The sequence below is a fragment of the Haliaeetus leucocephalus genome, unplaced genomic scaffold (genome assembly GCF_000737465.1).
Source record: "Haliaeetus leucocephalus isolate CR32 unplaced genomic scaffold, Haliaeetus_leucocephalus-4.0 Scaffold906, whole genome shotgun sequence".
Taxonomy (NCBI): Eukaryota; Metazoa; Chordata; class Aves; order Accipitriformes; family Accipitridae; genus Haliaeetus; species Haliaeetus leucocephalus.
This window is the reverse complement of record NW_010973342.1, coordinates 2,951,914-2,965,103: the sequence shown is the minus strand read 5'-3', so window position 1 is coordinate 2,965,103 and position 13,190 is coordinate 2,951,914.

Here is a 13,190-nt window from a genome sequence, read left to right as displayed (position 1 = left end):
CATAAATGGATTTAGAAATGTAACTGGAAAAAGAGCTGATCTAATTGTAGAAGTAAGTACAGCCTCAAGATTCAAGGCAACAATAAGATGCTAAGGGTTGTTTTTTCAGTTTTCAGCCAAAGATGTAAGAAACCTCATTTAAAAAAACATTCTTACAAAAGGCCACCACTAATTGGGAGATTCTCCCAGAGGAACAAAACATCTGTTGTAAAGAAACAGTTGCCACAATTTGTAGAGTTAAAAAGATATATCTATTTCATATTCAAATCCTATTTGAACAATAAGATACTGTTGCAAAAGATGTCACAAGAATAATTTCATTGTGTACTAAAAATTGTGTCTCCAGGCTAGAAGAGCCTAAGGGCAATCACTGAAGTTGAATCTTTCTATCAATATATTCAGCGCCACAACAAACATTGTGAAACTGGCTTTAGCGTTGATTCAAATTTTATCCTGCTTCAGCATCAGTATCAAAAATACAATTTCGTTAGTTCTGTATTTATACATCTGGGGTAGACCGACAAACTCTCACAGTATTAGAGACTAGGACTAGATTTGCTATTGCATCTTATTCAGATTATACATTGGATCTGGTATTCTGAATAGAAAGGTAATGATTTTGATTATTGAGATACCCCTTCATTAGCCTAGGAAAAAAGTAAGAAGATGACATCTGGGGCATTTCTGTGGAACTGTGTGTTCTGTTTCTCTTTCATGTAATCACAGTTACTTGTGCCTTTGTATTTCTCACTTCAACAGCAGCAATGGCTATCTATTTAGTCTAAAAGCCTTCATTATTTAGGAAATGTTAGTGCAAAATACTGTAGCCCATCTCTTCAGTGACAACTTGGGTACAACTCTGACTCGTCACATACTTTAACAAAGCTCGGGACCCCAATCCCTTTACCTCAAAATGGTCAATATCTGAGCTAATTATATTTAAAATTCAGGATACATCTAAGCTGTTCTGGAATTTGTCCTGATCAGGATAAAACTCCTCTGATTTGAGGGGAACATTTTCTTAGAGATTAAACTTACTCTGTTTTATTTAGCTAAAAAACTACAGACCATTACATAATCATATTACTTTTACCAACTGTATGCACTCCTTGAGAAGAGTATCAGAGAGTAACACCTTGGGACTGCTTAGTCACATTTTTATTTATTATCATATTAAGGGCAGGACAGGACAGGACAAGACATAAAAAAGTATAGGATAGGATAGGACAGGACAGGACAGGACTAGACTGTCCTCCATTTGGTTTGATGTATCTGCAGTTTGATTCTTGCAATGTTTCAAAGGGATCTGAACACTTTTAGCTTTGTTTCTTTAGAAGGAGTCAACGTAGTAATTTATACAGATCCTAAAACTGGCTGTGTATTTTCCAGCTGGCCACTTGGCTCAAATCCAGGTCACTCCTTCACATAAAATTATAGCTGTTTCATGACAAATGCAAAAGGACTTTGTTGCTCTTAGTCCAGTTCTCAGCAGCTTGTAATTGTAGTCACAAAGACTAGTACCTTGTCTGTATTTGCAACAAAGATGGAAGTGATTGACTGGTGTCTGGGTTTACTCTTTGGTGCCTTCATACTGCTTCTCAGTGTCACCACTGAAAATAGAGTTCATCAATATTTATCAGATAATGGGTTTTTTTCCACAAAAATAAAAGTTTATTTTCAGGAAATTACTATTTTCCATGCCATAATGAAGATTTCTTATTTAGCTTCATTTCATGATAAGCTAATGAATAAATCTTGCCTCACTACATCCCCCCCTCTGATTTACATTATTGTATACAGGTAATAACAATGTAGGAACTCTTGTTAAAAAGTTAGAATTTCTTAGATTTTTCTGTTCATAAATCCTCCCTTTCTTTGCCTGATGTTTCCCCAAGCTTGTCTGCTGCAACTATTTGGTAAAGACAGTTTGGCAAAAAGCAATGGGTGGGAGTAGGAAGACAAGGATCACGAAGCTAGAGGTTATTTAATTTGACGACCTAACCTAAGTGGTGAAGCACGTAACATACAGCTCTAGTATGATCCCTAATGGGTCTTCTGAATGCTTTAGTAGCAGAAAGGCTGGATGGTTTCTTGCATCTTGAGGAATCAAAGAAAATGGAATAAATCTTGTCTTCTATTTTCCTCCTCAAAACTGGCTTGCTCAGAAGTCTTGCCAGTATCAAAATAGCTGCCTGATGAGTTTATACTGTATGATGTGCACAAATCACTTGCCTTATATTAAAGTCACCTGCTGCTATATTATCCATGCATAAAACCCAAGAATACTAGCCAGTCTATGCATATTCTGCTTTCTAACAGATTTACGAGGAGGCTGACAGGTGACTTGTAGTTAGGCACTGCTAGCGCACCTTAAAACCCTGAGGTGGTTTTCATGGCGCAAACACTCCAGCAGCTCCCAGATGTTTCAGAATCAAACACATTGTTAACGTGCAAAGATGTTTATGGGCATTTTTGCTGTTCCTTGTTGTTCAACTGTTGAGTTACTTTGCAGCTGTCTGATAATGAAAGCTGTTTCCAAAAAACCCGACCTTTTCAGACAAATGTCTGCTGTCGTTGTGCAGATAAGATCTGTCAACACAGGAAGAATTTTTGCACAATAACACATTACTCCACAGCTGAGTCAGGCCAGAAAACTACTGACCACGGGGCTGACTACTACCTGGCTGAACACAGCTGGGGAGATACATCACCTTTCAAGCACTGGATGCAGTTTACAGACATGAATAACACCATGGACTTCCAGAAACTGCCCTTACTTGCTACCTTTTTTTTTTTCTCTTGGATGACAACAGATCAAATTAATAAGCCTGTATGTCTAAGATTAATGCAAATATCTTTCATAAGTTACTTCAAGTTTCTTGTGTCATATAATTAAGAAAGCAGCAGGTCACATTTCACAAAACGTTTCCCATTGAAAGCAAACTTCATTTGGGACTTTTTGTCCTCCAAACCCTGTAAAAAATGGAGAAGATCCTTGCCCTTTGACTTCTCCCAGTTTTGACTCAAGCACTGGCCATTTAATCTCAAAAAATTACAAGAAAGTGAAAGATCTTCTGGCGAGGCTGAATTTATCTTGTTTGACATACTAGCTTTGAGTTTTCCTATGATACAAAGTATGGCATTAGTTTACAAAGGTTAAAAAGAAATGTTCTAAGGGATACTTTGATTTTATTATTACTATTCTGTCTTTAAATTATAAGAACCTTAATATCCCATGAGAATTTTCTAGTTGAGACTTGACACACAAAGAAAACATACATAAAAGAAGAAAGAAACCAAAAAAAAAACCCCACCAAAATTGATTCTTTCTGATAAAGGGGAAATATAGAGTACGAATTTGAGCCAGGAAAACAAAACATGTTGGAGAATGGATGGTGACTTATCAGGATTAAAAAATAATAACAATAATATCACTGAAATTTAAACTTTCAGCTGAAAGCCAGTCCAAATTAAACATTAGGATGCTTAGAGACATCACCGTGAGTAATTGGGCACATTGCCTTTACCCTGCTGAGACACTGAATTCAGACATCTATAAAAGCACATATTCACAGTCATGAACTAAGGTTTCAGTGAAGAAACTGGACATCAGAGAGGAGGCAATATCTGTTTAGACATCTGTCTTCTTGCAGACCACACGGGCTCATTGAGTCTCATTTTTTTTTAATCACATAGAAGCAGCATTTGCAATTCGATAGTATAATCTTATTTGTCTGAGATTTCAGAGTGCTTCAGGTTAGGCATTGCTACCCGTTCCATCTAATGGATGAAGGAACTGAAGCAGAGGAGGAGCTGAACAGCTAGTCCAGCATCAATCACAGTCTGGAATAGATTTGAACTGCAAAGCCCCTACTTTTCAAATAAGTTGCAGAAAACATTTTATCTGTATTAAAGTCAGAGCTTATTTACAACAGCCACCTCCTCCCTCACCCTCTTACTGCCATGTGACTCTCATTCCTGTGGTTTGCGCAAAGCACAATCAAAATCATCCTTTTTTTCCACACATTTATCATTGCCAATTTCAGTTCATTTTACAAGCTGCAAAGTTATTAGTCTAACTTAAAAATCCCATCAAAATCTACCCTTTGATGCTTATTTATATGTTCATCAATTAGAAGCCCTTAAAAATGTCGGAGATCTCCCAGTCTCACTTGGAGCTATTAATGGAGCGTCACCACAGTTCTAAGGTTTACAGAAAGTTAACATGAACTATTAGAGAGTTTAGACAGCTTTTAAAACAGCTACAAGTTATCTGAACCCGATGATAAAATAAGAAAAAAAACCCAACAACAACAAACTAAAACAAAAAAGCCTAGCTCTAGATACAGCTGTCTAACTTCATCCTGAGCTACTGTTAAATTGAAAAGTATTTCATCATTATCATATGAATTGACTGCCACATTTGGTATTATCTCATTTGATAATACCTCTGTACTAATGACAGAAGGAATTATTTGTTAGACAATGTTTTCTGCATTATTGCCAATACTTCCACCAGTGGTTTTAACTGATCAAGGGTAAGGACAGCTTTTTTAAAGTTCCCAGGGTCAGATTTTCTAATGTCTGCTAGCCACAGATTTCATCTTTCATCTTTGCATTTCCCTGGTGAATACGAATTTTATATTCTTATTTATATTCATGTCCCCTTTTGGCATGTTATATTTGTATAGAATGCATAGGTGCATGCAAAATGAATACATGTGAATACATGACATGTTTTATAGTATATATAACCTGGAGTTAATTAGGTGTGTGTGTTATGTCTTCGTCACTCATAAGATCAGGGCTACCATGGACTTGCTACCAATGGCAGATGAAGTACGTGTTGGACTGGCAAGTTGAGATCACTCACTTGCAGAGATTTGGAGGGATGTTTTAATATTCGCATCATGAGAATTCCAGCACAGACCAGATTTCAATGTTCACCAATGTATTAATCATGTGCTTAACTTCAAGCATATGTTTTCCTTCATAGATTTTAGTAGGATCAGGCCCTAGGTTTCTATGGTGTACTTGTGCTGGACTCACGGACGGTTTATTTTTTAAGCAGACCCAGCTCCGGTGACTGGAACTCTAAGGAGTAGATGAGTATTAATTTGATGAATAACTAATCTACCTGTTTTCTTTTTCAGTTTTTTGGTTGGATTACATTGTCAATCATTCTCCTGTTTCAAATGAGCCAACGTGGTATTTACCAAGGCTCTTGAGACTTAGCATGGAAAATGAGCAGAGTTATTTTGATTCATTGTTGTAACAGATTGTAAACCTCTCCTCTGTTTTTAGAAACATTTACCATAGCAGCTGAAAAATGATTTTTCAAAATACTATTGCTACAGCCATGGGACTAGATCTTGGGTTTAACACAAACACCCTCTATGCTACTAAAACCCCCTTTTCTAATCCTCCTAATCTCTGTGCACACACACAAAAAAGAAAGTTAATTAGTACACTGACTGGGTATTTCTTTTCTGGTTTTAGGGGAGAATTTCAATCTAAACCAAACCTACACTGTGTAGTACATTACAATCAATATGACTTTCTATTTGTTAATGTTGGCACAAATAGAGGTGGGGAATTATCAGTGGGAATGAGCTGAAGTATTTTTGGTACTAACAGCAGAAAGACTTCTGCTACACATCGTTAAGCAGTAAGATTTAATTTCATGCAGCCCTTTCCTATTTTGTATAAACTTAAAAACTGGACATGAAGCAGATTCTCAAAATGGTGTGATTTTAGCTTAAGACACTTACTACAGAGTGAAACCGCATTTTTCTTCCTTATTATAAATATATATCTGCCATTAAAAATTTGACAAATTGTGTACAAAATAAGCTTGTGATGGTTGTCTTCTGCTTGCCAGGTATTGGTAAGGTTTCTTTCTTTACCTGCAACTCATATAGAGTGTGGATGCAGATGTATCATCTACTTAATAACAAATTTCTGTGCTTTATAATGTGTGAAATAAAAATGTCACCTCTCACCCTACCTTCTATCCAGATTCTCTGTGTGCTCTGTGATGTAAGTTATTTTCTTTCTGGCTGAGGTGCTGCTGTGTTTTTAGGGAGATAAATGAATATCAAAATGTGTCACTGTGATTGGAAGCGTTGAGATGAGCTTGCGGAAAATCTTTACTCCAAGAAAGATGTTTACGTTCTGACTTCTTCTCCCCTAAATCAGGACACAAACCAGTGCTGTGGTGTCAGATATTGCCACATGCATATAAATTTTGTCTTATGGTCAGTCTCTAGGAAATATAGTACCCATGAGCCACACACAGCGAATCATGTACTCTGTAAGGTATTCATGGCATGCCACCTACATCTTCTGGAGAATCTGGACCTCAAATGCCATGGGAATGGGACTGTATAAAGACACAGCTAGTTAAATAAACCTCTGCATCATCCAACCACTCCTAAGTCCAGGAAGAGCTAGCTGACGCTTCAAGCCATGATTGCCTTTCTCTTCTCCTACTTCTTCCTCCATGCTAATAGAGAAAGCAGGATGGCGCGTAGCTCATTTTTCACTCTTTGACATCTTCCTTTCTTTTTTTTTCCGTAAAAAAAACAGACCACAAAGGCTTGATTTCAGAGGGTGCATCTGTGACTGTAAACCTATCCTGCACATGCAAAATGAAAGTGTGTCAAGAGTTCCTTTTGTTCAAAATCTAGGATTTTTTTTAACTGCACAACTCCCTGCTACCTCACTGACCTTCAGAAGCTTAAGCATCTCTTTGCACTTACCCCCCCAAACTTCATTGACCTGAACAGGATGATAACTGTAGCAAATTTTTACATCTTAGAAGAGGAATGTAGGTGGCATTAAACAGGAGTCAGAGTTCTCTGGAGAAAAGGAAAATGTGTATTTTATGTTGATTTATCATCTGCAGAAGCATGTTCTCAAACCTGGTCAGATGAGGTGGATAAGGAAGGTCTTTGCTATCAGCAAGCTGGGGGAGACAACTTCTGCCCAGCTGTTGTAATTAATAGCAGTTGCTGCAAACTCTCACAACCTTCACAGTTACATATAGAAGCAAATGTATGCCTGACCTGCAGCAGCCAGCAGAATTAAAGAAATCTACCAAAAGACCATGGAAGGGCTTTGCTACCTGACAAGCTAACTTTCAGGTATCTTTTATAGAACCTCTACGTCTTAGTCTTTCATTTCAGAACCTGGCTCCATGTCACAGCATTAGCAATTGACTCTGTTCAAATTTCCTCAGCAGTATACAAAATAAATGTTCTGTTATGAAAATACTGCCCATTTAAAAAATTATCTTAGACAAGGTTCACATTTCTCTTAAGAAAATACTGATTTTATTTAATTACCTACCATGTTTTGGAGTAAAACAGTTTGAAAAATAAGTTTTTCAAATACTGTTCTAAGTTAAGGCAAATCTGTAGGTAGGCACTGCCTACCAGTCCAAAACATGTAAAGATTACTGGTTTTCTTTTCAACACAAATATTAAATTGCTTTGGTGGTATAACTAAGCTGTAGAAAAGCTTGCTTATTCTAAAGCGTGGTGGTGATTTACAGAAGTTTGCCAGGCTGCTTTCAGAGGCTGCTCTTTTTCAATTTGCCAGGATTTACTCATGTGTCCGTCTTTTTCTGCAGCTGCCGTTACAGATGTGAAGCAAAAAAAACCCAAAAAACCAAAGCAGCTCCCTCAGCTTTCATACCATGCTCAATTTCTGTTTGATGTTGTTTAGCCTCATACCAATAACAATGAAGATATCGATCAGCAAGAAATCAGATAACTTTTCCTTAAAAAATCTCAGCAGCACTCAGAAAATTTACTGCAACAAAACCAGCAAAAACATAGACCATATGTACAGACCTTTCAGGGAAAAAAAGTGTGAAACAATGGTATATATTTGTCATTGCACCTCTCATCACTTCCTCAGATTCTGCCCACTGATTTCTCCTCTTCATATAACATCTGACATTGCAAACCACTGAGAAGCTGTAAAGGGCTTTTAAAACATCAGAATTCCCTTAACCTGCTGCAAAGTTTTCTCTGCTTTTCCCTAAATGGGGGATTTCATTGTAAGATTTATGGGCCAGAATGGCAATATTTTAGTCCACCAGAATGGCAATATTTAATCCCAGAAGAGTAACATATTTCAGATGCTGAAGTCTTTCTGTAGAGACACAACTGGCAGCTTTATGCCCCTAATGCAAGCAACAGCTAGTTTTCCAGTGGGATATGCAGCTTGCAGGAGGTGACCTGCATAACTTGCAGTGGGAAGCAGAGTACTGGTGTCTAACCACAGACTACCAACATGATGGACTTTCAAGCTCAGATATTTTTATGTACATAAAAAAGGTATTTGGGAGCATTTTTGGTGGTTTAGGTGTATTTTCCTATGTTCCTTGCATCTGGATTTACAGATGGGAAAGAAACAGCTTTAGAAGTAAAATGGCTAGAAAGGCAGGTGTAATTAATCCATTTCAAACTCTGATCAGATAACTTTTGGTAGGTGGCTGTGGCAGGCACGTCATGGTGTAGTGAGCCTGACACCTGAATGAGGCAGGATCCATCATTTTGCTACCTGCAATTGAAAAACCTACCCCATGCTCTTGTACATAAGCCTAGACAATATCATGAAATATCACATATTACTGCAGAAAGAGTTCATTTCTCCCATTGCCCCAGAACTTTATGGATTACTTCTGCTGGACATGAGACGAAGTTGAGATCTTTTTCACTCATTCAGAATTAGGATTGAAATTCAGCTAGTAACCAAAGGCAAAACCTTCATTATCCTGAAATCGGCTTAAGATTGTAGAGTTGAAAGTCATCTCACCTAACCTGGGATTTGTACAGCACAGATGTGTACATCAGTTCTGGCCATCTGAGGCTCTCTTTACAGGAAGGCGGCTTCATAGTAAATATTTTTAGGATACAACTTTTTGGACCTGTTTTGAACCTCTACTTTCTGAGAAGAGGACAGCTACTGTTTCTTTCCCTTGATGCTAAGGGACATCTAGCCAGGTAGCTGAGAAGAAACGACCAGCAGTCTATGTGACACCAACCCTGATGGACTTCCTCCCACAGAAGGACAGACCGCTTGGCACTACTGCTGTAGCACTGCACACCTTGACCAACCGAGATGTTAGAAAGTCATCTTCAAAAGCATTAGCACTATACTCTCTAGCTTCACTCTCTCTCTCTGACAATTATGATCTTACTGAGAAGACAGTTGAAGGCTTCTTGTTTTCTTGTTAGTTGATAGGGTTCGGTTTTGGTATTTTTCCCAAGCCACTTCTGAGATTTCAAGCAGCAAATCATCGTGCCCAGCTATTTATAGTTACGGAGGTAGAAGATCATTTCATAGTGGAACACAACTTCAGATGGAGGCAATCGAGAAGTCATTGAACTTAGCAGCTGTGCAGCTGCGTCACCAAACCCCTTGTGATGCCCAATTATTTTCCTTGGCAACTCCTTCCTCTAAGAACTTGTTTTTTCCTGACTATGCCTCAGTTGACTGTTTGTGAAGGCCTGGCCAGTGTTTGTTGAAGAAAGAAAGAGTGAGCAGTTGCTTCTGTTATTCTCCAGAGATCTTTATAGGGGAAATGCTGTTTAATATTGACATATTCTCACAGTCTCCGGGGGAACCTTTAGACAGAAAGGGAGGGGAAGAGGAAGGGAGGATAGGGGGAGACCTACTCTGTCTGACCTTTCTCCCTGGAGGATAAAAGTCAAAAGAGAACAAATAAATATATTATTCTTCTTTTTTTGTTTGTGACTGCTGCAGCCTGAAGCTCCACTCCTGTAGCCATGCTCTGTGCTCCCCAAACATTATTAGTTCACTGCTAGTGAATATACTGTTGTGCATTTTCTAGTAGAAAAATGCAATATCACATTGCCTCACACGTTTGCCAGAAGACAGAGAATTGGACTGGCCAGCAAGGTCTTCTGAGCAACTCTGCCTTAACTGCTGGTGGTCCTTTCTGCCTCGATTTACAGCCTGTGGCATAACCTGGAAAGTTCTTCTACAGCAAAGCCCCACCACGTTGTGTCTGCTGACACAAGCACTGGGAAGGTCTGGATAAAAGGCCAAATCTACTATTTGCAGAACACCAAAGTTGCAAAAATAATCTGCTACTGTGGGAAGAGGGATGGGAACAAACACAGACCTGGATGCTTTCCCCACGCACATCCAGTTAAATGAAGATTACAGAAACCCAAGTAAGGGGAATAAAATAAAATAAACATGCTACGCCCCCTTTCCCTTCCCTTTTTAATTCTTCCTCCTACTTCAAAGCAATCCTCAGACTTTAGTCTTATATGTGGGTACGGAAAGCATACCCTTGCTATCCATACACACGCCCTCTGGGGTAAGCTCTCAACCTTGCATGTCTGTGAACACCAGCTCCTGGATGGTGGTGCCTAAAAGAGGCAGCATCACCTTCTATACCCTGCAGTGTCGTGTGGTTAAATAAACTTTTCATCAACCCACTGCCCTAGTATTATGCTATGGACTTGAAGTGCTCCACACAGCACCGCAGACTTCAGAGCTTGGGAAAAAGAAATAAAATTCCTCTTTCTTCCGGATTTCTGCTAAACCAACAAAGCCTCAAGCAAGAAACAAGCAGTCAAAACAAAATTAAAAGAGTGTGAGACTGGTGTCTGGGATATATGGCGGTACAGAATCGCTGGTGCAAAACCAATGGAGAAGAGCAAACAGACCAGCTTCTGCGGAGGGCAAAATGCAGAAGCGCGAAACAGCCCTTGTGGAAGAAGCCGTGCGGAAGAGCTTGGCACAGAATAGCTGGTGCAGCGGCAGTCACAAGACATGGATAGAAAGGAGGCTCTGCTGGTTGGTATGTTGTCGTGCAGAGCAGCTCATGCAGAACATACAGAACAGCCAGCAGACAACAGTTTATGCAGAAGAGCTGCTGCGCGCTGATTTTCTGTGTGACCACTGAAGCTCCTCAATAATTCAGATTTCTGTTGCCTTTTCAAGCCTTTTCGGATCCCCACAGGCCAAAATTCCCGGAGCTGCAGCAGGTACGACTGCTGGACCATGGGAGTGGTCTCTGCAGCATAGCGGCCACAGCCTGCAAATCACCAGCTTGCTTTGCCAGCCTTTTTAAACGCAGGCAAGCCCCAAGACTTATGCACCCTCGTATCATGTCCAGTTCCTGGGCAGAGCTATGAGATCCCCTGTAAGTGAAGGAATTATCTTTGTTTTCCTTGCTTGCAAATAGCAAGTGCCTTTCTTTCCATTGACATCATATTTTTGAACTGGTATCAGAAGTACAAGTGCGATGGGGCACTTGCGTAGAGGGGGAGCAAACAGCCACAAATAATCAGCGGTAGGAGCTGCTACGTGGTGCTCAGGGAAGGTGATAGTGTGCCACACTGACTGCAGTCTAAAGACTCTCTCTCCGTTACCTACTCCTCTTGCAGAGAGTCGCTGGTGTTTTGGGATTTTACCTATCCCTCCTATCCCAAACTGCTCTGAGGGAACAGAGATAAATACAAGGTGCCATCCCTGCAGAAAAGGGGTCTTCAAGTACCTGGTTCAGGCAGCTGTACAGCAATCATCTGGCCCATTGTCATGCCCATCTAATTATATAAAAGAAACTAAAAGACATATCTTCTTTAAAAAAACTGTCTCCTAAGAATAATTTTTTTTCTTGTTATTCTGTGCTGTTTCCCTTTCTTGTTTTCTGCTTCACCCATACCTTGTCTTCCTAACAGACAGCATCTCTGTTTATAAATGGTATTGTATTGTGCATGATGTTACTTCACTCATTTTCTACTGAACATTGAGCCTGAAAAGCTGTCTTTAACGTGCTCAGCCCCACAGCAGGCACAGGTCGGCAGGACAGGCGAGAGGGAGCTGCCCTGCAGGGGTTAGCTTGCTGGCAGAGCTGCGCAGCTCCCACTGCAGACCTTGCTGGGTTGCAGTGTAGAAGCACCCTGAAATGCTCACATCTTTCATATTGTCATTGCTGAGCTCTCCCTTTCCTTATTTTGCTGATTAAGCCTTGCAGAAATAACGAAGAAGCTTTAGAAATCTTTGTGGTAACAAGAGAGTGGTCAGACTAATGAATATCAAAAACATTCATCTTGTTGACTCAACCTTGACTTGGAAAAGCTGCAGCCGCCAGTCCCGTTTCTTTGAGAGATCAAGATGCCACTTCTGTTACTTCTTTTTTCCTGACAGACTCAGCCAGTAACTGCTTCTAACAGAAAAGTTGCCTGAATGTTTTGTTTTAAACATCAACTGCCGGTTTTATTTTATCTTAGCCAAGAAACAAAGATAGCAAGGTTGTGTTATAGACTTAACATTAACTGCTGGCATCAGTAGATGCTGACTTTATCTTAAGACCGAGCAATTAACCTTTGCAGCTCTGACTGATGTCAGGGGGATGAGTGGGAATTAATACAGTCCGCTCTTTTATCTCTGCAGTTAAGGGTCATACCACAGCTGAAATGACACAAAGGCTCCTGCAGCCAAAGGAAGTGACAATGCTTTCTTTCGAAAAGGACCTCATCTGACCTTTATTCCCTCAGAGTGAAATCTGCTACAACGCAACAGCACTTACAGACTCCAAGATGTGCAAGCTCCACAAGATTGTCGGAGAAAGCTTAGAGAAAAGTAACTGTTGGTAGCACACAACAGTTTTTGATGAGTAAGGAAACAGCCTTTCTCCCCTCCATACAGTGTCACGATTAAAAGGCTGAGGCACTTGGCCAGTGCCAACAACAGCGTATTGTTTTAATTTTAATGCTGCTAGGTTACTTTCAGACTCTATTCAGTATTATTATGCAATTTATTTCAAAATCATTACAGTGTTATCTGGAAGCCACAAAGCTTCTCTTACAATAAGAGGCTGATCATTCTCTGGGTCTTCTTACTAAACAATTTGTTAGTCAAAAATCTGAAAAATTAGCAACAAACTCATGGAAATATTTTAACTTGTCTAATATTAATCAGTAGACACAAAGAGTCAAACGTCCCTCACAAAATGTAAAATGGTAGTCCTAATGGGGTATACATGTATGGATAGGCTTGACTTTAGCCATGACGGCATCCTTCTGCATGCCATGGCTATCCTAAGTTCAGAACATGCTTTTGCTTTCTGCAGGCTTGGATGCTAAGTTTGTATCTTAACAGAAAGGAGTTGATGCTTCTGAATATGGAATACACAACCG